The sequence below is a fragment of the Taudactylus pleione genome, unplaced genomic scaffold (assembly GCF_031769625.1).
Source record: "Taudactylus pleione unplaced genomic scaffold, aTauple2 ptg000216l, whole genome shotgun sequence".
Lineage (NCBI taxonomy): Eukaryota > Metazoa > Chordata > Amphibia > Anura > Myobatrachidae > Taudactylus > Taudactylus pleione.
In genome coordinates, this window is record NW_028284618.1 from 3,847,335 (window position 1) to 3,871,732 (window position 24,398).

At 42.3% G+C, this 24,398-nt stretch overlaps 1 pseudogene; it reads right to left on the reverse strand.

The window, feature by feature from the left end:
- The window catches only part of LOC148517456 (macrophage mannose receptor 1-like), a 268,777-nt pseudogene that overhangs the window by 131,047 nt on the left and 113,332 nt on the right, over positions 1 to 24,398 (reverse strand).

Sequence of the window (24,398 nt, forward strand, 5' to 3'; positions counted from 1 at the left end):
GGGGGTCACTAATGGTGTCCTCAGTTTGTGGGGCAGCAGTGCAGGGGTGCTGGCAGTGTCAGCAGTGGTGGTGTCAGCAGCGGGGGATGCTGCCAGTGGGGTGCTGGCTGTGTCAGCAGCGAGGGTGCAGGCGGTGTCATGCAGCGGGTGATGACGGCCGCCATCTTCTTTTGCTTCCTGTGTGCATATTAAATGGGCTTATATGCATTTGCGGCTATATCACTGTACTAGCCGCTGAACACTGTACTAGCACCAAAAAAACTGTCACTAGGAAACTGTCATCAGTTCCTGAAAAGACAGATTCTGTACTTCCCTCCACCAGTATTGTGGCGTAGTGGTAAAGTCACTGCACATCACACTTGGCAGTTAGGGTTTGAATCCCAGTGTAAACAATTTTATTTTTTTGCTCCAAAAATAAATTTGTATAATTCAATAATATAATAATATCAATAATATTATTGTAATAATAATAAAACTTTTTAGAATAATATCATATTTCATCTAGAGGCTGTGAACACCGTGTACACTATGTGGGGATCTGAGTCAGTGAGAACGGCATGTGTGTGCGTAGTGATTTCTTAGTGTAGAAATTTCCCCCTGAAAATATTGCTCGATATTTTATATACAGTACTGGTTCTAGATATACATTGTAATTCAAAAACTGCCCATCAGTAATTTACAGTGTGTTCATGTCCTTTTTCAGAATAACCCTGCCCATTGTTTGTCTCAACACAGAGGGGGAGGGAGGAGGAATTCATTTGTAAAGGCTGCACTTTTTACACAGACAACAAATCAAGTTTTCATTAGCCCTCCCCCTGTGTGTTGTTACTACTCATTAATGTTGCCCTTTGTGTATTGAGACACTTTTGTACTTTCGATCCCTACTATCCTCCCAACATAGTACTCATTTTCCATGGTTATATTGTACATTCATTGACCAGTAATGTAGCTCAATGTTTTGTTTGCCACTTTGTTATTACAGTAAAGTATACACAGTATGCCAGTTGATATATATATATATATATATATATATATATGTACTTGATAGCCCCCCCACATTTGTTGCCCAGGAACCCAACAGACCTAAATTTGGCCCTGGGTGAGGGTTGCACACTGACCCACCACTGCGGTGTTCATAGAGGGGAAAGGAGGAGGAGGTGAGCTGCTGCTGTTGTGGGTGGGGGAGGGGGGCACACAGAGCCAGTTATGCTGTTATCAGGGATGGGGGGAGGGGCAGAGCTGCTTGGAGTGTGTGCACTATGGATAGGACATAAAAAGACAACATTGAAACTACTGTACCAATGTTTTTAACATTAATTACAAAACATTGTTTAGACCTAAACATTGGTTCTGAAACCCGATGGTTAGCTCACATCTCCGATGGTGGTAGGACTGCGCATGCGCAGAAGGTGTACTGAGCATGTGCAGCCCTCTGACTGCGAGTCCGCTTGCAGTGTCTCCCGGCCACAGCCTGATTGACAGGTTGCAGTGTTTTGGAGGTGGATTGGGGATGTTCCCTGGCAGCGTTCCCGGAAAAACGGGCGTGTTGCCCCATTTTTCAAGGAGGGGCGAGGGCAGAGTCCGTATGGGTGCACGAAGACTTTCTGGCCTCGCAAGCTGCCAGGACCCAGCCAGGCTGTGGGAAGTTTTAGCTCCAGCAGCCTGGCCTAAGGAACATCGGCAACCATCAGTCGCAATTGTTCTGATGGTGACACCAGGCTGCGGCCTCAGTTGCAGAGCTGAGATCATGCAAATGCAGAAAGGAGGTGTGCGATACCTGCTTCTGATTTCCCATTTTAAATGAAGAGAATTGCACAGTCTCTTGTGTGCGCTTATGTGCGGCTCTGCAATTCCATCCAGGCCCTTTGTGTCCTTATATTTACCTCAAAATGATGACAACAAAACGAAACAATCAAAGGTACCCATTAATTAACTAGTTTTATCACCAAAATGAGTGACAAATGTCACTGTGTATGATAAATGTTGCTCCAGCCAATCAGCTCCCAACTGTCACTTTTCTAACAGTTGACAGTTGGGAGCTGACTGGCTGGAGCACCATTTATCATACACAGTGAAATGTTTCACTCATTCTGGTGATAAAACTCGTTAATAAATGAGACCCATAGTGTAGTATTTTAAAATTATTGTTGATCCACCCAATGTGAGGGATTATTTATATCTGAAAAATAGGTGTTGATAGAACAGTCCCATACACCTGATGTTCAAGGTACATACCTCTTGATATATTTAAAGCAAACACCTCTTATTACCCCTTCAGGTTTGAAGGTTACCATATAATTTTCTTCACATAAAGAGGATTCAACAACATACAGTAGATTTCAATAAAATCCTTTATTGCAACTCCAACAGATGATTTCCAGATGATATTTCATGTACTAACATAAAAGTAAATAGAGGTACAGTACATACAGTGCATCCGGAAAGTATTCACAGCACGTCACTTTTTTCACATTTTGTTATGTTACAGCCTTATTCCAAAATGGAATAAATTAAAATTTCTCCTCAAAATTCTACACCAAATACCCCATAATGACAACGTGTAAAAAGTTTTTTTTGAGATTTGTTCAAATTTAATTAAAAAAACCCTAAAAAATCACATGTACATAAGTATTCACAGCCTTTGCTCAATACTTTGTTGATGCACTTTTGACAGCAATTACAGCCTCAAGTCTTTTTGAATATTATGCCACAAGCTTGGCACACCTATCTTTGGGCAGTTTCGCCCATTCCTCTTTGTAGCACCTCTCAAGCTCCATCAGGTTGGATGTGAAGTGTCGATGCACAGCCATTTTCAGATCTCTCCAGAGATGTTCAATCGGATTCAAGTCTGGGCTCTGGCTGGGCCACTCAAGGACATTCACAGAGTTGTCCTGAAGCCACTCCTTTGATATCTTGGCTGTGTGCTTAGGGTCATTGTCCTGCTAAAAGATTAACCATCGCCCCAGTCTGTGGTCAAGAGTGCTCTGGAGCAGGTTTTCATCCAGGATGTCTCTGTACACTGCTGCATAAATTTTTCCCTCTATCCTGACTAGCCTCCCAGTTTCTGCCGCTGAAAAACATCCCCACAGCATGATGCTGCCACCACCATGCTTCTCTGTAGGGATGGCCTTGGCCTGGCGATGAGCGGTGCCTGGTTTCCTCCAAATTGAATGCCTGGCATTCTTGCCAAAGAGTTCAATCTTTGTCTCTCATGGTCTGTGAGTCCTTCAGGTGCATTTTGGCAAATTCCAGGCAGGCTGCCATGTGCTTTTTACTAAGAAGTGGCTTCCATCTGGCCACTCTACCATACAGGCCTGATTGGTGGATTGCTGCAGAGATGATTGTTCTTCTAGAAGGTTCTTGTCTCTCCACAGAGGAATGCTGTAGCTTTGACAGAGTGACCATTGGGTTCTTGGGCACCACACTGACTAGGGCCCTTCTCCCCCAATTGCTCAGTTTAGATGGACGGCCAACTCTAGGAAGAGTCCTGGTGGTTCCGAACTTCTTCCATTTGCGGATGATGGAGGCCACTGTTCTCATTGGGACCTTCTAAGCAGCAGATATTTTTCTGTACCCTTCACCAGATTTGTGCCTTGAGACAATCCTGTCTCGGAGGTCTACAGACAATTCCTTGGACTTCATGCTTGTTTTGTGCTCTGATATGCACTGTCAAGTGTGGGACCTTATATAGACAAGTGTCTGCCTTTCAAAATCATGTCCAATCAAATGAATTTACCACAGGTGGACTCCAATTAAGCTGTAGGAACATCTCAAGAATGATAAGTGGAAAGAGGATGCACGTGAGCTCAATTTTGAGCTTCATGACAAAGGCCGTGAATACTTATGTATATGTGATATCTTAGTGATTTTTTTTTTAATTAAATTTGCAAAAATCTCAAAAAAACTTTTTACATGTTGTCATTATGGGGTATTGTGTGTAGAATTTTGAGGACAAAAATTAATTTATTCCATTTTGAAGTAAGGCTGTAACATAACAAAATGTGGAAAAAGTTATGCGCTGTGAATACTTTCCAGATGCACTGTAGCATAATACTGCTTCAAACAGCTATTTTATTAAAAATATTACAGATAAAACTCAGGACCTCTATATTTAATAACAAGTCCTGAAAATAAAAAAACACTAAGACTCGTTTGAATGAGGGTGCCTACCATCCCACTGCCAGGGACCACCCCCGCTCCGCTTCCAAAACGCCACAGCCTGTCTATCAGGCTGCAGCCGGGAGACACTGCAAGTGGACTCAGAGCCAGAGGGCTGCACATGCGCAGTCCTCCCACCATCGGAGATGTACCCTAGCCATTGGGTTAGCATACATCTCTGAATCAGGCCCAAAGAGCGCCATTCCAAGGAAGTGATATACAGTATGTGGGACTATACATACTGTAAGCCCTCATAAATTAAATATAAAATAAGTATGATTTCCGAAGCATATTGTTGTTTTATATGCTTAAGCACCTACAGGTCCATTAAAAAATAGAAAAATTGGTTAACATCGATGTTCCAGAACCAATGTTTAGGTATAATCAATGTTTTGTAATCAACATTAAAAACTGTACAGTACTTTCAATGTTGTCTTTGTATGTCCTATCCTTAGTGCACACACTCCAAGCAGTTCTTCCCCTCCCCCTATCCCTGATAACAGCATCACTGGCTCTGTGTGCCCCCCTCCCATAGCAGTGTAATGGTGCATACACATGTAGCGATCTGCCAGCATACACATGTAGCGATCTGCCAGCAATACAATATCGCTGGAAGATCATACTGCACACTCTCTGGTGTGTTGGATGATCTATATAGATAATTAAACACACCAATAACTTGCCAGCAACTATAGTGACCCGCGATCAGCAGGTTATGCAGCATGCAGGGACGATGGGCGATATCGCTATCATCCATACGTGCCTGCACATTGCTGGTTGAAGGTAAGTTGGTAGGGTACATTAAAAAAGGATGATTTCATAGATAACGGTAACAGAGGGAAAGGGAGGAGGAATTCATTTATAAAGGCTGCACTTTTTACACAGACAACAAATCAAGTTTTCATTAGCCCTCCCCCTGTGTGTTGTTACTACTCATTAATGTTGCCCTTTGTGTCTAGAGACACTTTTGTACTTTCAGTCCCTCCCTCCCTCCCAAATCTGTACTCATTTTCCATGGTTATATTGTACATTCATAGACCAGTAATGTAGCTGGAAGCACAATGTTTTGTTTTCCACTTTGTTATTACAGTAAAGTATACACAGTATGTCAGTTGCTATATATATATATATATATATAGAGAGAGAGAGAGAGAGAGAGAGAGAGAGAGAGATAGAGAAAGATGTGCGCCCACCGTCGTGTTTTTGTTTTGGATCTGGATATTTTCTTAAAATATCATAAAAACAGTTAAAATCACAATATGGGCTTGTTTTTGTTCCTACAGTATTATTAACCTCAATAACATTTATTTACAGTAATTTCCAAACAATTTTGACCACCTCACAATATTATATTTTTCATCTTGTTAAGGCCAAAAGGTTGCATCCAGCTAGCTGGCTGACTAAGCTAAGTGACACAGTGGGCGACACTAACATGTGGCAGTTCATCTTCCAATTTCCAACATGGATACAGTGTGTTATACAGTGTGAGCTGGATACATCAATAATGCACATACTGTAACAGCAGTGTTGGCATAGCAGAGTTGCTGACGGTGTCCTCAGTATATGGAATGGCAGTGCATTGGTGTTGGCTGTGTCCTCAGTGAAGGGTACTGATGATGTCGGCAGTGCCAGTGGTGTCTTTAGTTCAGGTTTGCTGGCTTCATCGGCATTGTAGGGGTTGCTGACGGTGTCCTCAGCATGTGGTTTGGCCATGCTGCGGTGCTGACAGTGTCCTCAGTGTAGGGTACCAGCGATGTTGGCATTGCGGGGGTGCCAGCAGTGTCCTCAGTGCAGGTTTTCTGACTATGTTGGCAGTGCAGGGGTTGCTGGCGATGTCCTCAGTACATGGAATGGCAGTGCTGTGGTGCTGGCAGTGTCCTCAGTGAAGGGTACCGGCGATGTCGGCAATGCAAGGGTGCCAGCAGTGTACTCAGTGCTGGTTTGCTGACAGTGTTGGCAGTGTAGGGGTGTTCTCAATGCAGGGTGATGGCAATTTCGGCAGAGCGGGGGTGCCAGCGGTGTCCTCAGTGCATGAGTGCTGACAGTGTTGGCAGTGCAGGGGTTCTGGTGGTGTCCACAGTGTGGGAGTGCTGGCAGTGTGGGAGTCGCTGACTGTGTCTTCAGTATGTGGGGCAGCAGTGGTGTCAGCAGCGGGGGATGCTGCCTGTGGGGTGCCGGCAGTGTTGGCAGTGGTGGTTCAGGCAGTGTAGGGCAGCGGGGGATGGTGGGCACCATCTTTTGCTTCCTGTGTGCATATTAAATGGGCTAAATGCTGATTGGCTGAGAGCCGTGACGGAAGGCTCTCTCAGCCAATCAGCGTTAAGCCCGCTCAATACAAAACCTTGTGACCCCACAACCTCGCGACCCAAGAGTGGGATCGTGAGGTTTTGCCTCGGGTTAGGGATCTGGGGCAGGCAGAGAGATCCGCGCACCCTCTATGGGTCGGCACCCTTGTTGGACCGCACTGGTCGAACATCCCAAGAGTTGGCTCTAATTAGGGGGTACTTAGCTCCCCAGGGATCCCTGGCCTGGGCTGATTAGTGGTCAGGTTTAATGCTTTGACTGGGGGGCCCAGTGAAAGGGCTCCCCTGGCTGTGGCATTAGCCCCCTCACTAGAAAAAGTCTGGTGCTGGTTCTGAATTTTACAGGGGGACCCTACTCATTATTTCCCCTGTATTTCCAAAATCTGATCAGTGCCCAGTGCTAGTTGCGCACTGTCGCTATGTCGTTTGTCTCCCATATTTTTGCAACCAGAGCTGGTTCTGACTAGCCCAGTGCTTGTTGTGCTTAACTTAAGGGGACCCCTATGTCATTTGTCCCCTGTATTTAATCAAAACCAGCACTGGGTCACTAAAAGCTCAGGGCTCTTTTGTGGATGGGAGGCATGCCATTTTTTATTTATTTGTTTTCACAGGTTATTTTTTTTTTTTACCACAGCAACACAGACGGGTTTCTCTGATCCCGTCTATGCTCAGTGTCAATGACCCAGATGCTTGTAGCATGGATCTCCTGGTCCATGCATGCATCTATGTCATCGAAATACATAGCCTCACAGAGGGGTCTCACTGATCCCATCCATGCTTCTGTGTCAATGTACAAAAGTGTCTCATGAAAATGTGGTTTGTTGTTTGTCTGTGGAAAATGTGCAGCCTTTACAAAATGAATTCCTCCCACCTCCCCTCTGTGTTGAGAAAAGCAAAGGGTTTACCTGGAGAAGGACATAAACATATAGTATATTACTGATGGTCAGTTTTTGAACTATACTATATATATATTGAATCATAAAAATTTATTTTTGGAGAAAAAATAGGTTTACACTGAGATTCAAACCCTAATTTCCTGGTGTGATGTGCAGTCACCTTACCACTATGCTAGAACACCTACAGGCAAATACTGAAGTCTTTTACCTCTTACAAAGTGAAAATGAACTGAAACTGATAGCTTCTGTTCTAGATCCAGCTAGAAATATAGCAATAGATTTTTTTTTAGTATATGAAATATGGTGCTATATTTCCAAGTGCTATTTTCTATTCTGTAGGACTTTTTACTGTATATGTAGCCAAAGTATGCAGGAAATTTTGTAAGCCTGTCTGGCACTGCAATGGGAAGCAGCTTACTGTATTGGATCTTCCTCTCCAGTTTTCTACTTAGGCAGCCGCAGCATACTTTTCTAAAAATGCCACCTGCTGTCTGAAAAGTGGTACTACACTATATTTCAGCCTTACACATGTCCCGACATGTATATCTTGGCAGGGCTGGTTATCTGATGCCATGAATGGCAGGCCATGGTTCAATTTTCACAAAGGTGTATGTGGACACATCTGTAGGAACAGTATGAGGAGGGTTGGTAGAGTACAATCGCAGAGAGCAGCAGTGGCTCCTACCTTTTCCTGGCAGGGGGGCTGCCCCTGCAGCAATCCGGCTGGGTCTGTCCTGTTCTCTTTTCGGCTCATGCCAGGTGCATTGCACATTCACAATGCACCTGGCAGGGCCCGCGACTTGCACATGACCATAAGCACCAACTTTTACAGACTGCATCGGCTGCAGCCCCTATAAGCCGGATAGGGCTCATGGAAAGGCCTCCGTCTGGCAGGCACGCCCCCGGCACGCCCACCAAAGGGGACGTGCTGTCAATCAACATCGACAGCACGCCCCCTTTGGTGCAAGACCCGGAGCGATGGAAAGCCCATCGCTCGTTGGGTCTCGCGCATGTGCACGACGGAGCTCCCTCCGTCGTGCGCATGCGCAGTGGGGAGCATCGACCAGCTTGCGAGCTTCCTGCCGCTCGCGAGCGGGTCTGAATGACCCCTATGTCATTTTGGTAGTAGGTAGAACCTCTTCACAATATAATAATCTATATCTATACCAGTATAATAAGAACGCTGTGTCTGTTCCAAGTTGGCGCAAAAACTACTGAACTGATTTTTATGAAAACTGCATCATTGTGAAGTTTTAACTCCTAAAAATAATCTGCACTTTGTTTCATCTAGATTCGTCAAGTTAAAGCTGAGCAAGGCTGGTAAAGGGGGGGGGGAGAGGTGCTTTGGGCCCGCGTTCACTTGCATAGGATAGGCTACATAGCAGTCTGTACACAGGGCACATAGTCACATTTAGAAAAAGTATGTAAGTGGTCCGGTGCACTCTTAAACAGTAAGCTTATATGTGGGCTAATTGTTTAATTATTATCTATATCCTAATGCTGCCTCAAATACCTGTGGCTTTCCTGTACCACTCAGTTTATAGTAAATAATATGGATCGTACAGGGCGCAAATAGAATAAGGATATTTATTAGGTCATGTATAAAATGTGATAAACAGAATGCTTTATTGAAAGATCATCATCTTACTCAATGGTTATATTATCTTTTTGATTTGAATTTCAATCAGTGTCTCACTAGGACCATTTTTCTAACATATATGTAGTTTTCAATAAAGCATTCTGTTTATCACATTTTATACATGACCTAATAAATATCCTTATTCTATTTGCGCCCTGTACGATCCATATTATTTACATAGTCACATTTGTGTGAGTGGAGGGTGAAGGCGCTGCTGCCACCAGTCTATATAGTGATATTGGTCATGTGGGCCACTCCCGGGACAGAGCCCCTATGCAAAGCAATACATCTAGAACACCTCAAATTAAAATAAATGTTGGCAGAATAGATTTTATCGTGGTCGAAGCCGAGGGCAACAGCTACTTTAATATACAGTAAGACTGAAGAGAGTGGCAAAATAACCTGTGCGGTTGTGCTCTCTTTGTTACATGTGGTCAAAGGGTCGACAATCAAAATGTAGCTATGGTCAAAAAGTCAACAGTCAAATTAGACATGCCTTTATTATGACTGTTAACTTTTCTCTATGTCTACATTGTCACTGTTGACTTAATGACCATGTCGACCTCATACCCATAGTGTACAGTTTCTACTTAGAAAAGGAGATGTGATGCTTAAATTACCAATAGAATTACAGCTTTGATGAAGTCTCTCCTAGGTAGCAAAAAACTGTAAGTAATGTAATTGGTATCTCACCAGTTGAATCTTTAATGGTGAGTAAGCTGAGTTCCCTCCACAGTGTAGTCACAGAGCTCACAGCACCGCTGAATGAGCCAGGCTGCAACACTCTGCTCAGCAGCTGTGTATAAATGTGCAGCGTATCTGTCAATATCCCGGCTCAGCTCCAGCTGCAATGGACTGTTTGGCCAATAATTGCAGGTATCTTCTAACGCATTTCACTTCAATTATCAAAGCTTTATCAAATAGGCTCTTTGATAAAGCTTCCATACTTAAAGCGAAATGCGTCAGCGGATACCTGCAATTCTGGTGGATGTTGCTGTAAGTGATTTACACGGATATTAGCATCTTGCTTGGTTTCTTTGTACTGACATTTTTATCATGTTGACATTATGACTATTTGACATTTTGGTGTTGACCTCATCATTGTATAGATTTTAATTACCAACATTTTGACTATATCCCCTTGATAAATATAATATACAGAACTTACATATTTCCAGAGAAATGTCCTTTCAGATAGACTATGGATGCTGGTCAGCTCCCCGAAATTCCTTTTACAAAATTCTCGTGCTTTATCCATTGTCATTTTCTCCTTGCTGACATAGTACTGAGTATCACCACGTATTACCCAACCATCACTTGTGTGTTCATGTTCTATTATGTGCAGGAGCAAAAAAAAAAAGCTAAATTGTAACATATCCATGTGAAAAGTAGAGATATAGTTCTCATTTAGGGGCCTATTCATCATCACGTAACTACTATAATTTCCCATATTATCATGATAAACTGTCATTTTTAAGTAACTGAGCCATTTATTAACTAGGTAACGCAGAGTATATCACAGATATCTCCTGGTTACAATTCTCCCCCGATAGTTTCCACAGTCCTCATACTTTAGTATGGGGACATAGAAATGTTACCATTCATCAAGTTCGGAACAATAATTTGTGTTCAGCCGAATGTCATCAAAAGCTTGTGCAGGAAAGGGATCTTTTCAGACCCCTCCTCGCTGTTCCCCCACTATTTTACACAGTTCATTCCCCTTTACCTCCTTCTCTCCACTAGTATATATACGAGCGGGCTATTGAAGGAAAGAACTCTGACCACCTGGTGGCACGCCACTTCCAAGATTTTCAATACAATCTTGCTTCTTTGCGGTATAAAATTATAGACTGGATTCCACCCAATCCAAGGGGAGGCAATCGTGGACGTGTGCTATTGCAAGCAAAAGCTAAATGGATACGTATCTAACAAACTGTTCAGCTGGGCCTGAATTAAATTCTACCTCTTAACTGCTTCTTGTAATTTTTGTCGTTGGACATATTTGCCTCCATACAGTATTTCCTTTTTGCATCTTTTTTAATAATATTTTTTCATAGCTGTCACCTAGTTGGTTTATAACATCAGTACTGCTATTACGCCCATATATGGTATATAGTATGATTACAGCAAGCTGGATAACCTGTGTATTACACCTCCAGGTTAGTTCACAACACTTGCAACCGGGTATTGTTATTGTACAGCCCCATTCATTGCTCATTTACATATTTTTTATTTTTCATTATTCTACTGAACAGGTGACATTTTTCTTATTACCCCAGTTAGTTTGTACCATATATCTTGGAGTGTCCAGCACCCAGATCCATTTTACATGGTGTTACTTGATTGTGCATATTTAACATTTATCCCTATCGCATACAATGTGGTTGATGTGTGTGCACCTCTACTGAGTAGCCGCTGTAATGTTCTATAAGTTTATCTGTTGCTGCTGCTCTTTATGTATGATTATGCCTCCATTTTTTATATACTTTTTTGTCACCATGGTAATGGTATGCACAGCCCTAACCACACCTCCCTCCTGGATCCCGGGTCCCAACGCTTACTGATGATGTTACCAGAACTCCAGTGTGTGTGGCAAGTGCAGGAACTTGATTCTCACTGGGTGAATACACAGGTATTTATGTCTCTTATGTTCATTGTACTGCATGTCTTGATAAAAGAGCCAACGCTCTGAAACGTTGACTATACATCCTGGTTGTGCCTGTTATTTATTAGAATTCCGAACCGCAAAAAGCTCAGAACCACGACCCGGATTTACCTGGATTTCCTCAGGAGAGTAGAACCGCAACTAGGATTTACCTGGATTCCCAAAATTCGGGTGGATTTGCTGGATTTGGATTCTGGAGAACCGAATATATATATATATGCACACACATCAGTAATTTACTTAATTTCAAATAAATGTTAAAAGCAGTAACATATGTCAATATGTTTGCAACTGCAGATGTTACACTGAAGCTGCTATGGCTTCAGTGTCGGGTGATGGCCTCGGTGTCGGGTGCTGTGGAATACAGAAAAATAGTAGGTAGCCGCAGAGTACCAGTTCTTACCATTGTAGGGGATCCCACGAAAAGTTAGGTGGTAAGTAGGGAGGCTGAATTCTAAGCACACCCTGAAAAAAGGTTTGTAGTTGACACCTGACCCTTAAGAAAAGATAGGCAAAAGCCTTGAGTCAGACCATCCTGAAGAAAAGATAAAAGAGCTGGTAATTTAAAGACAGCCACTGAGATACTACAATACTCACACCATGAAATGTAAAGTCTCCAAATATTATGGCAAATTCTGGAAGTGATGAGCCTGAATCATGGTCTGGATAACCCGCCTGGAGAAACCACAAGCCTTTAAGATCTGGGTCTCGAGAAGCATGCCATCAAAGCCAGCTGAGACAAATCTAAGTATAGACAGGGGTATATGACGCAGCAGGTCTTGTTGGAGAAGTCAGTAAGGAACATCAGCCAGCATGCTCTAAAACAGGGCATACCACTGCCAATGAGACCAATCTGGAGCTAAGAATTACTGGCAAACCTTCTTGTTGAACCTGCTGAAGTACCAACATGGACAGGGGTGAAAACAAGTACCCAAGGTGCTGTCATAGAATCCACAAATACTGGGGATCCCTAGAGCATGTTCCATACAAGGGAAGCCTTTTGTTTACCAGGGAGGCAATGAGTTTCATGTTCGTCACCCCCACCGATTCACAATCCATTGAAACACCTCCTTTTGTAGTTGATTTAGGGCCTGATTCATTACGGATCACAGCTGCTAAAACGCACACCGACTGTTTCGTTCTGAGCATACATTGCAGTGTGTGTGCGTGAACCAGCCATTGTGATAGGACTGCGATCGCAATGACTATGCAGACGCATTGCAGAGAGATTGATAGGAAGTGCCATTTGTGGGTGGTGACAAGAGGCTGGTCGGCAAAACGCAGGCGTGCCAGTGCATTTGGTGGCCATTGCAGGGGCATGCATAAATTATCTACTGCAACAGCATACGCAGCTTGGGTTCTCACTGCGTGCAATTCCTGAGTAAGGTCAGACCTTGTGCAAGTGTGCTCGAAGCTCCGATTGTACTCAATGTTACCGATTGTTTTGCAGACTTGCTTGATGTGTCCGATGGTTTCGCTATTCTGCTATAATGGATGTGTGTAATGTAAAGTGGGAGTCCTTATGTAGTGCTGCGACGGCATAGCGATCGCAATGGATTAGCATATGATCGCAGTGAGACTGCATGCGTAATCACTATTGCCCCCCATCACCACCATCAAACGGCACTTCCTGTCAATCACTCAGTGATGGGTCTGCATAGTCACTGCAATCGAAGTCCCTGCCGCAGTGACGGGTTTGCGCATTGCGATGCATACGCAGAATGCAACAATCGGCTGATTGCGTGCATATTAGCAACTGCGATCCTTGCTGAATCAGGCACTTAGGGGGTCATTCAGACCCGTTCACGAGCAAAGGACATTCGCAAACGGGTCAATGTTGCCCCACTGCGCATGCGCACGACGGAGGGAGCTCCGTCGTGCGCATGCGCGAGACTCGGACTGCGACAGCCAAGCTATCGCTCCGGGTCTCGCACCAAAGGGGGCGTGCTGTTGATGTTGATTGACAGCACGCCACCTTTGGTGGGCGTGCCTGCCAGACGGAGGCGTTCCCATGGGAACGCCTTCCATCTGAAGCCGGCCCCACTGACATCACTAGTGATGTCAGTGGGAGTTATTTTGGCTCTGATAGAGCCAAAATCACTCCAGGGCTTGTGGCAGGGAGACCCTACCGCAGGGTCTCCGTCGCAAGTCCGATGGTCGCGATGGTCAAGACCATCGCGACCATCATCATGGACGCTTGGGTGTGGGGTCAGGGACGAGGCCGGGGTTGGGGTAAGGTTCAGGGCAAGGAGCAGTTTCTGTGCAGCCAGTTACTGTGTAGCCAGCTATTATGTTTCAGAAGCAGATAAATCCCCTTCTGTAGATGTACGATGACGTCATCTGCCAGTGTCCAATGTCATTCTCTACCATCCAAGTGGGCATAGAGGGGGAATATATTCATGTGGAGAGCGAAGCGAGCCACAGTGCCTACAGCATGGCGATCAAAGTGAGCCCGCAAGGGGCCAACTTTCTTATTTTCTTGGAAAGTGTGGGCAGAAACCTCCAGTTCCGCCTCACTCATGTCACTTCCAGGTATGGCTACTAAAGGGGTTTTATGCTCTTCCATTATATTTCCAGTCCCTATTCTGTAAAAAAATGTACCATCAGAACACCATCAAATCATAACCATTCGATGGTGGCAAACATCAGAAAGCCGCCATCAAATGGTAAAAACACTACCATCAAATCAAAAACATCAATGGTTTCAAACAATCACAATTCGATATCCATCCATAGTGATGGCTGACTAGTTACTAGCAGAGTCTCAGTGTCACCCATTCAGGAAAGCACCCGTCAGTTGGTGCCATGCACCAGCCTAGAGCTACTCCCATAGTAGGCTTTATCTGCATACTGACTTAGGAGCTCCTATCAGGTGTGATTTTTCTTAGGTAGAGCCTGGACATTCAGGTAGACCTACCCAGTAGGAGGTAAAAGCAGAACAGGCAGGAGATCTCTAACTAGCTTAGCCCTGCTCTGCTGGCACACTGAAAGAGGGACTGAATTGCTGGAAAATAGTAAAATAAGAATAACTCTAGCTAGCTATAAAAGGGCCTTCCTCCTAAGGCACTAAAAAAAACATGAATTTAGGTGAAGGTGGGAGGGGTTATATGGGTGGGGGGAGCTTTATTTTAACAGTTTAGTGCCTATACTCCTGTGCCAGCTCTCTTACCCATAGTCAAGACTACAGTGTCCCCCTGGAAGGATGTATGAGAAACTATGCTCTTTTGAAGACTAAACGGTATACAGATTTAGGGGCCTATTCATCATCGAAGGCCATATGAAGGATTGAACTCACTGTGAGGGATACTTTAGTATCCAACTCACAGCGGGGGAAGCCTGACACTGGAGCAATTCATCATTGCTCCGATGAGGGGACAAGTGCTCCGAAAAGGAGTTGTCCCCGTGGAAAGTATCGCAGCTTTAGCTGCATTATTTACCTGCTCCACTTCGTCCCGCCACCTCGGGTCACGCATGTGCAGAGCCGCCGGGAGGAAGTGAGGAGGCGGTGGAGGGATCCGCTCGGATCCCTCTTCGCATCATCAGAACTCCTTCCCATAGGAGGAGAAGGAGCGTGGATCCGAGAACAAGCGCCGTCTAAACATGGCGCTTGTTCTCGGCAACAAACTCATCATAGACGTTCATTTATCATGATGCACAGGGTTTGTTTGTTTTTTTAATATCTTTTTATTATATCCAAAATTCAGTACAAATCACATACATACATACAAAAATGTTACAACAAATGTATACCTTGCATAATAAATACATATGTAATAAAGTACATACATTTTGTGAAATATTGAGTATCTGAATTTTGTCTTTTTTACTTTTTGTGGGGGAAAGGAGAGAGTCTAAAACATATCCCCCAAAACCAGATAAATAGATCATATTTATAATATTAAATACTATTAGACTCAGGGTCAACAAACTAGATATACAACAATATAAAGAAAAATAAAGGTAAAGAAACAAGAAATAATGAGAATAAAATAAAATAAAATAAAAATAGAATGAATCGTCTTACAATCATCAAAACATTTAATAATTATATATTCTGTTAGCTATTCTTCAGTGAGAGTAAGTCCTACAAAGTGATATCATTATGTACCAATCCCAGCTATCAAGTTATTCGTCTCATCAGAGACCAAGTGGTATTGTTAAAAACTTTCATAATATTATCGGATGTAGTAATGGGTAAAAAGTCTAAGTATATTTCCCATTTCTAGATAAAAGTCTTGACTCCCCTTTCAATATCAAAAAGAGCAGCGCGTCTATCAAAATATATTACATTCAACAATTAAATTTTCAACATTTCTAAAGATGGGACTTTTTTTGATAGCCAATACTGTAAAATCAGTTTTTTTCCTAGGGTTATAATAGTCGTTAATAATGGCAACAATGTATTTTGAATTAGATTTGGAGCCCAGGAAGAAAAGTCTGCTAATAAAAATGCTTCCCAAGAAAAAGGAAGATTACTCTTCGTAATCTGTTGGACAAAATTATGAATTTTATACCAACATTTCTTGACCTTAGAGAATTGCCATATATTATGAATAAAGGTACTAGAAGATGAGGAGCATTTTGGACAACAAGCAAACTAGGGTCTGAGTTGGTAATTCTGCTCCATTGTGCTTGGGAAAGATAGGTTCTATTAAGAAATTTGTTATGATTTTCTTGGAGTTTAGCTGATTTTAGCCATTTTAGGATCAATGGGAGTTGTTTCATGGTTCTGTTGGAAAATATAAAATCAGGAAAATCCTGTGACCAAGCGGACCATACTTTATACCATAACTTATTGATATCTTGCATCAACAAATCATTATATTGATATCACAGTTTAAATTTATGAGTAGAGGCTAGCATGAATATTGAATAAATTGGGTTTAGTGAGTCATGATGTAAGAGCAAGTCATATGAGCCAAAATCCACTTTACTTTGGATGTAATGCCTGACCTGCAAATACATATAGAAATGTGAATTGGGAATATTGAACAGGTCCCTAAGTTGCTGAAAAAAATAAAGATTGCCCCCAGGATCACACACATTCCGAATGGCTTCCAATCCCTTTCGTTTCCATATCAGGTAGTAAGAATTTGAGAGTGAGGGGGCAAAATCAGGGTTACCCCATAATGGTATGAATTTGGTTTTGTTGAAATTTGAACCGAGACTTCTATGTATAGAAGACCATGCCCTATATGTGTCCATAAATAATATAATTTTGAAGAATCCCTTTTGGTAATTTAGAACGAGGTAAATGGAGCAATGCTGCCGGAGCATAAGGTTTAAACAGTTCCTCTTCTAGTAGTTGATTTGTAAAATTAGCTTGGCCTAGACACCAGTCCGAGGCATATCTGAAGGCAGCCGTGCAAGAGTGTGTAAAGATATCCGGAAGACCTAGTCCCCCTTTACTTTTAGGTTGAAGTAACCGATTTCTAGAAATTCTAGGTTTCTTATGGTTCCATAGGAATCGTTGAAATGCCTTTGTAAATCTAGAAGTGTCATTTTTGGATAGACAAAGGGTAGCATTTGAAGTGGATACATCAGTTTAGGGAACAAAATATTTTTTATAACCACCGCTCTCCCCAATAAAGAAAGTGGTAGTGACATCCAGTGCTGTAATTTTTGTAGGAGTTTGGTTATAATTGGATGGAAATTAGCATTATAGATTTGGCGAATTGATGACTTTGTGATAATGCCTAGGTATTTTAATTTAGACGCAACCGAAAAAGCTTCATATAAGGCCGTGTATTGTGCTAGTTGATCGGGTCTGGTCAATGGCAGAATTTCTGATTTAGTTATATTTATTTTATAGCCAGCAAAAGAGCTATAAAGTAAGATAACAGGGATAGATAAATGCGGACGTGAAACAAAAAGTAGCATGTCATCCACATACAGTGATAACTTAAGCTCCTGTGTACCCACTTTGATACCTTTAAAATCTCTATTCCATCTCAAAGCTACTGCCAAGGGTTCTAGAGCCAGTGCAAAGAGGAGAGGGGATAAAGGGCCGCCCTATCTAGTTCCACGTTGTATAAGAAAGGGAGTGAGACATAATTATTAGCTACTATTCGTGAGGATGAGCAATTATTCAGTGCTTGAATAAGCGTTATAAATTGGGGGGGGAAACCAAAATTGCAGAGTGTCTCAGGTGGTCCCACACCACCAAATCGAACGCTTTCTCAGCGTCTAGTGAAATTAAAATTTGTGACTCATTTTCTTGGGATTCTTCAAGATGTTGTAATACTACTAACCCTTTACGTATGTTGGATACAGCACTGCGTCCCCATACAAATCCTGTTTGATCCTGGTGCACTAAGGTAGGGACCACCTCCTTGAGCCGATCCGCAATAATTTTAGCAAAAATTTTGTAGTCCACATTCAATAAGGAAATGGGACAATAAGAAGTGGGTAATGTGGGATCCTTATTGGGTTTCAGGAGGACTCTAATAAAAGCATTGTTGAAATATGAGGGTGGCGTATTACCTGTTAGTATAGAATTGTACAGGTTAGTTAATGGTGTAACTACTGAATTTTTAAGGCATTTGTAAAATCCCCCTGTGAAACCGTCTGGGCCTGGTGATTTGCCCGGTTTAAGACCCTTAATAACTGAAAGCACTTCAGTTTCGGTAATCGGAGTGATTATGGATATCTTTTGATCTTCCGTTAGTTTAGGAAGCATTATGGAATCCCAAAATTTTGGTTTATTTTGTGTATTTATGGAGTCTTGAGAATATTATTTTGTGTAGAAATCCCGTAGAGTGTCTAAAATGGCAGGGCCTGAAGTACATGATACGCCTGATTCATCAGTCAACTTCAATATAGTCGAATCAGTCCTATCGCCCCGTAATAAATTTGACATAAGTTTACTATTCTTATTCCCATAAGTATGAAATTGATATGCGTTATTATGAATTCTTTTATCTCCCATCTGTTGCATCAGGGTGTCAAATGTCAACTTACATTCCTTGAATTTGGATTTATGGAGGGGGGATGAAGAGTGACGGAGTAATTCGTATGCATTCGTCAGTTCTAGTTGTAATAGGATTAGAAGCCGTAGTTTGACGGTCCATATAACTAGATGCAACAATATTTAAATCACCTCCCAAGATTATATTGGAGTCAAGGTAAGGACTCAACAAGTTTGCCAGGGTTATAAAGAATTGTTTATCATAGATTATAGGGGCATAGATATTGCAAAGTGTATAAGTTAATTCAAATATCTTAACTACCAAGAGTACAAATCGACCCTAGAATCTGATTGCTGGTGTAGAATGGTAAAAGGCAGATTTCTCCTTATTAAAATTGCAACGCCTCGGGATTTAAAATTGTAAGACGCATAAATCGCTATTTTTTGTCCCAGCATTGCTAATTTCTCATGTTCTAGGGCATTTAAATGTGTTTCCTGCAAAAAGGAAATATCGGCTTTTTGTGTATTTAGACTGTGGTGTTATATGTAAATATGGTAATTGGAGAGTGCTTGTGAGGTTTACTTCCTTTTGTCATGTGTATTTAGATAAGAAATTATTTTGCGTCGTTTGGCTGGAGAATTGATGCCCTTTGCGTTCCAAGAGCAAATTTTGAGATCATACATAAGAAATATTCCAGTAGTAAAGGTTTGCCTGACTTATGTCTAGTGTATTCCGTGCAATTAAAACCGTAACATCATACACAATAATCGCAGTGGTAACTTGTCCCTGCTCCCAATGATACCGTGTGTATGGGGTGCTTATTATATAACACATTTTTGCAAGACAATTCTTGGAAAGAAAGAAAATAAAAAACATATAGAAAACATTTGAGAATCAAAATTAGAAAATAGAAAGTGGCTCTTAGTGAGCTCGACAAATGTAAATATAATACTTTGAAGAACTGGAAATAAACCACCTAAAGTGATTAACATATTGGGATACTGAGAAGTATTCCATGAATAGTAAAACCTTACATAGTGACATAATTGTCGAACGTCATAAAAATTTAACTTCTAGGAAGCACCAGCAATCTTTCCAGAATATAATCTCCTAGACATCAACCTCCATAGATTGCAATATAACTAACTATATGACGTATTCTACTTAAAAAAGGGTAAGAGAATATCGGACATATATTTAAATGCATATAAGCAAATTGTAACCGTAATGGTTAATCAATAACCAATCAAACTGGGATATTGGGCTGGACACAAAATTGTAATAATGCACATCATCATTTCGATTGTATACGTTGCCCATTCAAGTAGATGAAGCTGCGGATTCAGCCTCTTCCTCTTTCAGGTAAGCCATTGCATCTGCAGCGTTTGTAAAGTCCTTCGGACCCGAATCCTGAAATAGGCGAAGCCTCGCCGGGAAAAGTAGTGCAAATTTCCTCTGGGCTTTTATCAGCTTCGTGCACACAGGAGCCATCTCCTTACGTGCACGTGACACTTCCACAGAATAGTCCTGAAACATCAGCAGACGATGATTCTGCCATTCAAGATTACCCTTTTTACGAGCTGCAGTCCATATTGTTGACTTATGGGCCGAATTAAGGCATCTGAAAATAACTGTGCGAGGGCTTTTGGTCTCACGAAAAGGACCCAACCTATGTGCCCTTTCGACTGCAAAGTCAGGTAGTTCTGAGGATAGTTCCAATAATTGTAATAGATCTTTATGCAAAAAAGAGAGAAGCTCCGGGCCCTTTATTTGTTCTGGGAAGCCTACTATACGGAGGTTGTTCCTCCGAGAACGATTTTACAAGTCGTCTACTTTATTTAAGAGATGAAGTGTAGTTTTCCGCTCCTGATCCAATTGCTGTTGTAATTCGAAAATAGCTTGTTCATGCTCTTCAATTTTATGCTGTTTAGTAACTACTTGGAGGTCTGTAGAGTCTAGATGTTCTCTCAGATCTTTAATTGCGGCAGCAAATTTATTAGTCTGCGACTCCATTATAGGGGTAATAGTGTCTTTTATGGCCCGAACCACATCTTCATAGGTTAGCGACTTACTAGTATCCATAGCAGACATATTTGTAGCTTGACGTACAGATCCGGAGGAACTTGGAAGTAAATCAGTAGAGATAAAAGATGTATTGTCGACCACTTTTTTCCCTGTACGTGTACGTGGAGTTTGAGCAAGTGTAGAAGTTGTAGTGATTTTTTTCATTACCATTAGATGGCGGTAGATCACGGCAAGTGGTCTAGAGATCAGCAGTATTTTTTACAATCACTGAAAACTTTAGAATATCACAGTCCAGCCAATAATAGAAAACAGTTTACAGTTTAAATCATCCAGATAATCCGATATCTCGTGGTATTTGACACATAAAATGATGTATCATCATTGATGATCTAAAAGATTGACAGCAGGGAATCTTCCCATTTAAAGTTACATCAGCATTCCAGCCATTAATGACAGATTCCTAGTTAGTAGGCTCTGACACAGAAATTTAAGATCCCAAAAGGGGGTAATGGTACCTCAGGGAGTGCTGTGAGGAGTCTTTACTACCCCTACTCCTGTTTTGTGATGCGTGAAGCAGGAGGAGTAGAAGGGAAGAATACTTATTTAGAGGTGCTTGCCTTATTGGAGCAGGCAAGCTGCAATATTTCAGGTCCACTGGTTACTCCCTAAGATGGCCGCCGGCATCTCCTGCGACAGGGGTTGAAGAGAAGAAGTCAGTGCTGCTTCAACACAGAGCCTTCCACCCGGCAGGGAGGGAAGACCGAGTGGTCAGTAAGGTGAGCAGCCCGGTGAGACAGTAGAGGGCAAGCGATCCTGCACTTCCCGCTTGCTCAGGGGGACCTGTGCAGGGGAGTAATGGCGGCTGAGAGCTTGGGAGAGGTCCGATCGTCGGGACGCTCCCCAGGGGCCATTGCGTCAGCAGCCGGCGGTTCACAGTGGATCAGGGGGTCACGATGTACACAATGCGGGCAGGAGCAGCATACAAGGGTAGCGGTAGCGGCAACGGAGAGTGTTCCGTGCACGGAGCTCCGGGATCCTGCTACTTCTCAGTATGGCGTCCAAGCCCCGCCCCCTTGATGATGCACAGGTTTAGTGATTAATCATTAAACCTGGCTCATGTCCCAACAGCACAGAGCTGGATCGCATCTTCAGGCATCTTCCAACTCAGCATATGGGTGTAAAATTTAAATACGCTATTTTTAAGTGCTTCATTCTAGGATGCTTATGTGATCAACTGGGCACCAGTCCCTCTGTGACCAACTAAAATTAAAATCTATTTTGGACCAAGGTCGCATGAGATAAGAGTGGGATTTGAACTCATCTCTGCTGTAATATTTTTGTGTAGTTGGCTGCTGGATGAATTTCCATAGACTCTGGTCATGCAATAAAAAATAAATTAAAAAAAAGAAGACTACAGTGAAATCTACTTACCAGGCTGTGTTGGTTCTGTAGGCTCTGCATTTAATGCTGCACCTGAGAATAAAATATTAGCGTTAGCCAAATTACAGAAGAACCTGCGATTTTACGTCAAGTAACGACATGACGGATGAGACAATGATTTTTAGAATCAAGGAGCTGTCAAAATCCATTTCCATCCACAACTAAGTGTTTGGTCTTAATTCTGATGTGTAATAAAATAAAATGTAACTTGGCAAAATGTGTTATCAGTGATATAGTCATTTTATTATAGTTACTCAATGATGCATTGCACAGCAAACATAATACCCGCATTTTCATTGATTCATCAGAATAATCCATAAATCATAAAAGTGATTGCATTTGGCGGCAGTGACCACAAGATACCTCATTGTTTCTCCGGGACACCTCATCACCTCTTGATCGATTGTCATTTGCTCCCATACACATTTTTGTTCCAACCAGCCAACTTGTTGACTGGTTGGAATGATAATCTTTAGATATGTGGCCAGCTTTATAGTGCATGTTTTCCAGATCTCCTTGGCAGTACTCATCACTGGTTGACACATTTTAAAAGATTCATAAGTGGAGCAAATTATTTTTGTAATTTGTGAATTGTGGGCCCTTATTCAGCAATGCATGCAGTATGGTCACCGATTCCAGGCCTTGCATGCCAGCCAGCCAGCCTGCGTAAGCTGGGTCTTAAGGGGCCTATCCACTAATAGTGGGAGAAATTAGGGCACGGTTATGACATTGTAATGGTGCTGTCATTTCTCCATCTGTGATGTGCCTACACTGAACGTTCACTCGTTCAGTGTAGGGACATACATCATCCCCGTACATGCTGAACCGGACGTCATCGTCAGGTTGACCAGTATGTACGGGCAACACAGTATGTGTTTCCTTCACTGATAAAAAGTCTTGAATAGGGATTAATATAATTCTATTATGGTCAAGGTCTGAGTTCTAGTCATATTGGGTAGTGTCCTACATAGAGTGTAATAATAGACTTATGATTATGGGCCTGATTCAGCAATGAAAGCAGTTGCTTATTCACACGCATTTTGCCGATTGTTGCGTTCTGCATATGCTTCGCAGTGCGTGTGGTGAACTAGCCACTGTGATCAGGACTGCGATCGCAGAGGCTACGCAGACCCATGGTAGAGTGATTGACAGGTAGTGCCGTTTGTGGGTGGTGACGGGGGTGGTCAGGTGAATGCAGACGTGCCAGTGCGTTGTGACGGCGTTGCAGGGAAGTGCTTGAGTTTTCCACTGCAACACCATATGCAGCCTGAGGCCTCATAGCGTGCGCTGAAGTAGGAAATTCCTGAGTGAGGTCTGACCTGCCTTAACTGTTGGTATGGGTCATGTTACCGATTGTTTTGCTATGTTGCTAAAGTATACTGATGTGAGTAAGGGGAAGTGGGCGTCCTTATGTCTGGCTGCAATCGCATTGTGAATTTATATATCGCAAACATTTACATGTCACCGCTGATATTAGCAACTGCGTTGCATGCGTATAAACAGAATAGCGATCTGTAGTGAATTAGGCCCTGTGTCCAGTGGTTACAATATGTCTGTACAGTGTGAAGGAGAAATTATCATCATCATGTCTGGTGGTCAGGTTATGTTGGGGGAATTTAGTGTCCAATGTCTGTATATAGTACTATATAATGCAATAAAGTGTGTTTTAAGACATGAGAGGGCCCATGTAAATGTTCAGGTCATCTCCTCATAGAAAATATGACAGAACCACAAAAGTTTACAATGACTGGAATGTGTAGTGTTCAATGTCTCTATAGAGAGTAATAGAATTGTATTATAATAATCACATCCAGTTCCACAGCCATGCTGGTGATGTAGTGTCCTATGTCTGTATAGAGTGTAATAGAATGGTATTATGGTTATGTCGGGTGGTCAGGTCATGTTGGTGATGTAGTGTCCTATGTCTGTATAGAGTGTACCAGCAATTGTATCATGATTATGTCGGGTGGTCAGGTCATGTTGGTGATGTTGTTTCCTAAGTCTGTATAGAGTGTACCAGCAATTGTATCACGATTATGTCGGGTGGTCAGGTCATGTTGGAAGGTGTAGTGTCCTATGTCTGTATAAAGTGTAATAGATTAGTATTATGATTATGTCAGGTGGTCAGGTCATGTTGGGGCTGTAGTGTTTTATTTTTGTATAGAGTGTGATAGAATTGTATTATGATTACAGTATGTCCAGTGGTCAGGTCATATTGGTGGTGTAGTGTTCTATGTCTGTATAGACTAGAGTAATAGATTGAATCATGATTATGAGGGCAGGCGCTAGGGTGTATTATAAATTTGTCCCCTCATATAGTAAACATTCACACATTTTTAAATCAGGACAAAATGGCTCCATTGG